The 7,839-nt window shown below is 36.7% G+C and overlaps 1 long non-coding RNA gene across 1 annotated transcript in view; it reads left to right on the forward strand.

Moving 5' to 3' along the window:
• LOC144382766 (uncharacterized) overlaps nt 1-7,622 on the forward strand; it is a 100,447-nt gene extending 92,825 nt beyond the window's left edge. The window contains exon 3 of the long non-coding RNA XR_013450155.1: nt 7,414-7,622. This is a non-coding gene — a long non-coding RNA (uncharacterized LOC144382766). The remainder of the gene's footprint in view (nt 1-7,413) is intronic.
• The last annotated feature ends 217 nt before the right edge of the window (nt 7,623-7,839 follow it).

The following is a 7,839-nucleotide window of genomic DNA, read 5'->3' on the forward strand; positions in this document are numbered from 1 at the left end:
CTTTACATCCTGCCCTTCCTAAATATGCATCCCACTAAACAACACATTCCATCCATTCTACTTACTGAATATCATCAATAAATATAAGCACTCTCCATTTCAACTCACTGCCTCTGCCCCAGTTCAGCAATTTGTCTCTTGATTAAACTGTTGTAATGCCTTTTTACTGGTCTTCTAAATGAAGTGGCCCTCTGTTGGCATAACTATCTTCCCACTGCAGTGTGATTCCTTCAGAGTAGAGTGATATATTTTTATATCGCATCCCCAGCAAAGTTAGTGTTTGGTACATATAGGCATTCAGTAAAAATTTACTGAATAAATAAACAAATGGCCATAATTAACTTTATGCTACATATAAATGTAAGCCTTGAAAGAATAGTAATTTGTTATGATTTAAGAACTCATTAAATCAAATTTTTCACTACTATTAAATTATTAATTAATACTTTCTCAGACTGTTATAAGAAGCAGTAAGTTGTAATTCATCCATGTGACTAAACCGACAGCATTGAATATGAAGACAGAGAGTCCAAATCAAAGGAAAAAATTACTACCATAATTCTTGAGTAATTAAGGTACCAAGTATATATAGAAAACAAATCCATATACTACTAAAACATTTGCTTTGTGGGATCATATGATTTTCTGATGATTCAACATTAAATTAATAGTTACTATTTACATATTGTCTACCAAGTACTGAGAATTCCACATGCATTATCTACCATCCTCTCAAGAACCATGTAATACAAATATCATAATTGTAATTTTATGGATAGGAAAACTGGTTTCACGGGGTAACTTATCCAAAGGCACATAACCCAAGTTTCCAACACCTAAGCTCTATCTACCACATGAATCTGACTCTAGTAAGTTTGCATTCTTCTTTCTAACTTTGGACCATCTATTTAATATTATTCTGAAACTTCACTAAATGTTGTATAGAAGTGTTTCATACCCAGAGTTTGGTTGGGCGTGGATAATCAGCAAAGCCAAAGGTGAGAAAAATTAAAGGTAGAAATTAAAGGTAATGTGATTTAGTAGATAAGACTGCAGTGGCTTTAACATCATATAGCCCCACACTTGAGTCCCAAGTCTGCTGTGTACTACCTTGTAACCTTGAACGAGTTACTTGATCTCCAAGTTTCAGTGCACTAATCTTTAAAATAGATAATAACAGTAACTACCAATGGGTTTGTGAAGATCAAATGAGATTATATAGATAAAATGCTTAGCACAGTAACTGACACATTATAATAGCTCAGTAAATGTTAGTTATTATTGCTGTTCATAAAGATTTTCTATTTTCTACCAAAATGAATAGTTTGGGTTTTATACAACTGCTTATCCTTGGTTGAATCTGTGTGTTCTGGTATTGCAGAATATCTACAAAAGTCATATATTACGCTGACACCTAGATGATCATCTAGATATAGGTTGAGTTAAAAATACAATGTTCAAATATTTAAGTTTGTTAGGGACTCTTGATTTTCATGATCTCTACCAAGTGGACAAGTGGTATAGAGGACATCCTGAGCAGAGCTATTCCTAGTCCTTTGGTGACTCACCACATGAACTGGTGTTATAAGTCACACACTTAATTCTCAGGACTTGCCTGTTTGGGCACCAACCTCCATGAGTCGCTCTTCGTTACATCGTGTTAAAATTATGAGGAATTTTGCTCAGAACCAAAGCTATTCCTTGAAACAAAATTCTCTGGTGTGGATCAACCATTTGTCTCTTGTGCTTTATTAGCACCTCCATGATTAGAAATCCTCTGTGGGGGGGGGGGGAAGTGCCTCATCTCCTACTTGATCTTGGGCCCCTTACCCTACTGGCTGAAAGAAAATATGTTTACATCGTTTAATAATAAGTTTTTAGAAGAGCGAGCTGGCCAATTCTGTTTTATTGCCTTTACTTATATATGAGACAGGCAGATACAACAGATATTTTATTGCCTTTCCTCCTTTACCAAGATGCTATTGGAAGCTCTACAGTTAACACAGAGAAAGAATGAACAAGGTGAATTTACCGCGCTGAGAAAGTATGTTGATTTGTGCATTCTCTATTAGTTAAAAAGCATTTACTGAGTACCTGTTATGTGTCACAGACCCTGTGCTAGGTGTTGGGAATAATGTCCCAGATTCTACAGAACTCATTTGTACTCAAACTAGGTAGAAGTGAAACACTGATTTATACTCTTACTTAAGATAAAGTTTAGAAATCTTAAATAAAATTCAGCCATTAATATCAGGTTAAACTCTTGTTAAGATATCCTTGGAATGATCACAGTTGACACTTAATATTTGGTATGTAATCTTGAATTAAATTTTCATATTTTACTGTTTTTAGCATGCCTAGGTCAATTCTTTATTGTATCATACTATTAGTTATTCAAACTTTTTTTTTTCACTTCCTATCCTATAATAACAACTATAATGCCTCTCCTAGTTGTTCCCTACTTGTGCTCTATGCTCATCTAAAATAAAGCATGAAAGTATGGATTACCTTCTTCCTTAATCTTTTGGTTTATTTTAAGGAAGGAAGGAATTGTATAAATCAATTGGAAGTTGAGGGATATTCCTATTCTTTGTTCAGTTTTTACAGTTTTTCCCATGACTTTCAGTATTTGTTCTTGGCAAAAACCCTCCCTTATCATTCACTGTGTTGCTTCTGAAAGGGATTCTTTTAGCAAATATTTATTGAACACTCCTCACTATGTGCTGGGTTCTCTTTTGCTGCCCTCATGGAACTTAGATGCTACTAGGGGGAGACAAAGAAATAGACCAGATAAGGGAGATGGAGAATGGAGGTAAGGATATAGGGGGGGAAAGGGATGTTACATTAAGTAGGGTGCTCACAGATGGGCCCATTGAGAAGGCGTCAGTTGAGCAAAGACCTGAAGGAACTAAAGGATTTAGCAAAGCAGGTCACCAGCATAGGGCAATCTAGGCTGAGGAGACAGCCAGTGGGAATGTAATAAAATAGAAGTGTTCAAGGTTTCAGGCTTGTTTGAGGAGTAGCAAGATTAATGTCACCAAAGCAAAGTCAATTTATAAGAGAATGCTAGAAGGCAATGCCAGAGAGGTAAAAGGAGAGGGCCAAGGATTGTACCAGGCCTTACAAACCTGGGGAAGGAATTTGGCTTTTACTCTGAGTGAAACAGAAAGCCAAGAACTGGAAGCGGAGGACTGACCGGATGTGACTTACATGTTAAGAGTATCACTCGGGCACTGGCTTGAGCATGGACTTTCCCAAGGGTAGAAGCAGATGGACCAATTAAGAAATTATCTCAATAATCCATATGAAAAATTGTAGCAACTTGGGTCAGGATGGTAACAGGGAACTTGGTAAGAAGTGGTTGGATTCCGGATATATTCTGAAAGTATAACTGACAGGATTTCCTGGCCAATAGAAAGTGAGCGGTAAAAGGAAAAAGGATTCAAGGAAGATTTCAAGTTTTAGGGCCTAAGCAACAGAAGAACCTGAGAAGGTAAAAATCCTTTCCTACGCACTTCTTGCTCTTAAAGATTCTATATGTCAACTCTATTTATAAAACTGCTTTAACTTCTATTTTACACTCATAGACTTAGAAGGTAGAAACCCAACCAACTCAAAAGTTCTAATAGCGCTCTTGGTGAATTCAGAGTGTCCCTATGTAAACTGGTGTGCTAGCTGTCACTTCTAAAGATAACACCCCCTCTAGAATTTACTGCATAACATAACATCAACATGAGGATACTTGGAATGCACAAGAGAATTAGATGACACAGCCTTTGTCTTCTTTAAGCTTATTGTCTGTCTTACCATCTAGGTAAGCAGAGATCCAAGTCGGCCTAGTTTTGGATTCAGGCACAGGGCCTAGATTTAGAGGCGGGTGTTTCAGTTAGCCTTGGATCTCTGTGTGACATAAAGGGAGGTCCGGGTGAGAAGTTCTAGGTGAGATGGCTTTGGGGAACCATACTTGGGGAACCCAGTATGAAATGTTAAGTCTCAAGTCAAGGGGTCAGGCCAACCCTAACAATCAATCACAAGGAAAAGACACGCCCCAGAACACTGTGTATATTTTTTCAGTTAACTCAGAAGGCATTTTCATATCTCTTTTCTTCCTAAGTATTTAAGAAAGTTCTTGCTGTATCCTTCACACACTAACAACAGGTCTACTGTGGAGGTGGGGGGAAAGATGAATACATATGAAGAGAAATATGAATAAATGTAAGCAAGCATAAAAATGTGTGGTATCATAAAAATTCATGTCCACAATGAATTGTCTTTATTATGCATCTTCCTTCTTTTTATTTTATGGACCTAATTTACTGTCATTTTAGGCAACTACTATTAACAACATCTCATTTGATGATAACAAATTTGTTGACATCTCTCTTCTTTCTAGATTTAGTTGAACTCAAAGAAAACCTTTGAAATGCAAATAATTGACCATTTCTCATGCCTCCAAGAAGGTTTGGAACATGGCAAAACTTGAATGTGTCTTGGAAAGTATCATCTACTTCCAGAAAAGTGTAGGAATCCATATCTAATTCTCAGAGAGATAAGGACTGAGTGAACATGAAATACAGACTGTGGTCAACTTTAATTCTTTCCCACATCAGACTTTCATGAAACATTGTCATTTCTTTGAGTGAGACAAATGAATTTCTCTAATACTTTATACATCCATTGGTACAATTCAATTCAAAAAAAACCCCTAAGGTCAAATATAAATTATTTTGTTGTTATATTTCATTTTGGATTATATAGAATCCAAATTCTATATAAAGACAATCCTCTTGTCTTTGTCATTAGAACAAATTATAATTGGTGAAGTCTCAAGATTATAAAGCACTATTTAAACATTCATGTTAGGTATCAAGATTAGAGGAGAATACAAAGACTAGGGTGTTAAAGGATAAAGTTTCTGGGACCAGATGGGGCAACTTACACAGGTTTTAAGGAGTAAGTACAGTACTCAGTTTTAGAAGGAAAGGAGGGGCAATAATATGTTTTGGCAGTAGCTTAGGTTCTTAATACAGAAGATATTATTTTAATTGTCTTCATAATTGAATCTAATAATATGCTTTCCCTGTAACAGAAAATTATATTTCCTCTATCTCTGTGGGTACACTTCTCTGAGACTAAGAAAACTATTTGTAAAATGAGGATTGAAGAGGGATCATATTCTTTTAAATGACTTTCCTCAGCCCTTGCATCAGAGATCCTGAGGCAGCCTCGGGCACTGAGCACTGGGGCAGACCCAACCTGCTTTTACTTCTTTTGCTGCAGAGCCCAGACTCATAATCCTGGGTCAGACATGGTGGAGTCTTGTTCCTCTATCGACTCCGGTTGACCTCTAACAAAATTCTGACTGTTTTTCTCTCCATTTTTTCTGTGAAGAGAGTTTTCATTTTATACTCTTCCAGTTTAACAAAGGTTCGCAAAAGGTTAAAAAGAAAATGAAACGCCCCCTTCAAAAAACAAAACAAAACGAAAAAGTAGTCCACAGTCTCCCACTGTATTGGAGCCAAGAACTCTGCCAATTTTGCTCTCATATCTCTGAGTTGTACCCTGACCCTTTATATGACCAGTAGGGCTTGTTGCATAAGATCTATCTAGGCGCCTGTCTCAAAGTGCTATTTTTGTCCATATTTCAAAACACTCACAGATATTTTATCATTAATTAGTATTCATATTATGTCTCAAACAATCTGTTCAAGAATAGGGGAAGTGAACTAGTTGGACAGCTCTTCTGTTTGCTTAGTGATTAACATGGATGATGTATGGAGAAGCCTAAGACTCATAAAGGGTATATGTTGGGTAGGTAACTCCTGGAACATCTAGAAGCTCACCTACTTTGGATGTTGAACTTCTCCAGAAAAACTATACTTGGCAAACAGGGTGGGGAGACACAGACCTCTTTAAAAATAGACCCATGCCTTTTTGATTCACAGCATCCTGGATTGCTTTTCATCATGTTATCATGCCACTTGGGAGCTGGCTGGACTCCCTTGTTCAGTGACATATACTTCATAGTGTGTGTGTGCGCGCGCGCGCGTTTGTGTGTGTGTGTTTTAAAAAAACCATTTGTTCTTTCAACCACAACATGCTTTGCATTTCTCTTTCAAATTTGAGGGTGTATATATAGATTGATCAAAATAATATTTTTAACATTCCAAACAATTTAGAAAGATAGTGGATGGGTGTCAGTTAATCTATTATGTTCCTCTCTTCCTCCTCCCCCTCTTCAGCTGCTAATCTTAGAACTTGTGTGCCAAATTGTGTAAGATATTCTTCCAATAGCTACATGTGTGACTCTTTTGTGAGCTCTACAGACAGTTATGAGGACAGATTTGGAGTTGCATATGGGACTGTCACATGATTTGATTGCCTTGTCTTCCAGGCACTGAGATTTCTTTTCACTGAGCTTTAATACTGAGGAATTTTTAGTTGTGATGGAAGTTCAGCAAAGTCTCTATTAAAGAAATTACACACCCCAGGAATGGGGAAGAAAAAAAAAAGTTTTTACTCAACACCAGTCTGTATTTGGCATCTCTATATACTGAACAGTTCATATGTTTACTTTTTCCAATGGTGAAAAAAATTCACAGAATTTTTATGAAAATCAGAGAGTTAAGAGACTTTATTATCCTCCTTGCTCTTTTGGAGCAAGATCTAGTAGATGTCTCAACAGAAAAAGGAAGCAGATGCTTTGTAAAAAGGTCTCATATAATTCATGTCCAATTATAGAGAATGATCTACAGAAAAAATGTTATCTATCAACTGTTAGGAGCCAAAAATACTGTGCCTTTAGTCTCTGAAACAGAAAGGTGCAAATCCATTTTCAACTTTATAGAGACATATTGAAAACCCTCTTTCAGGACCCAAACACCACAGCCCCTCATCCCATTGAAACACAGTGTCATCCTTGAGGGACACACAGCATTAAAACAAGGTCTTCCTCCTAATCTTATTTCAGGTGTTTCTCAAGAATAAATAATACCCTAGTGATATCTGTGTCCAGTGCATTAAGACATATAATATTTTAAAAGTGTTAATCACATATACCCAAAGAGCTTTTTTTTTCTTTTAATGCTCAGTGTGTAAGATTACTCATCCTCATATTATTTTTACTCTGTAAAACAAATACAGTGGTTAATTTCTGAGAGCTACATCTATTAGGCTTGAAGTCTTAATTTAGAAATAATGATGGCTAGCATATTTCGATTGCCACTCTGAACCTAAACTCTATAAAATAAATATTTTATATACATTATTTCTAATCCTCAGAATAACTCACCAGAGTGGGTATTATTACTATTATCTTCTTTTTTCCCGTTGAGTAAAAACTCAGAAATAGCTGGAATGAGGAGAGAAGTATACTTTGTTGTTTTGGACCTTAATTTCCTTCTCCTGTTTTAGGTCGGAAAAGTCTCGTACCTTGTGAGGGAAATTGCATTAACACCTTGCACAAGGAAACTTGTGAGTGGTAGAACACAAGCAGAAGCTTCCGTGTCCTTAAACCACACCCTGAAAATTCTGGAGGCCATGCAGAGAGGCACTGGACCTCACCACATTCTCGAGGCTCACTGTTACGTAACCAGCAGCAAGTTCATTGCAACTGCTCTGGATTCCTGGCAGAAGAACGTAAGGACACCTAACAAGGTACCTACAGTCTCTATTTTATTTCTAGTCTACAAAAGAGCAATTTATGAAAAGGTTTGCTTCAGACAATATCAAGTCTTTCTCTGTGCATTTCGTAAGGCTTTGAACTAAATCTGGCATAATAAGATTTGATTGAGCTGTTATGTTCTGCTGCGTAAGTGGCTGTGCACAATTGAGAAAGAA

Source organism: Halichoerus grypus, chromosome 8, assembly GCF_964656455.1.
Source record: "Halichoerus grypus chromosome 8, mHalGry1.hap1.1, whole genome shotgun sequence".
Taxonomy (NCBI): domain Eukaryota; kingdom Metazoa; phylum Chordata; class Mammalia; order Carnivora; family Phocidae; genus Halichoerus; species Halichoerus grypus.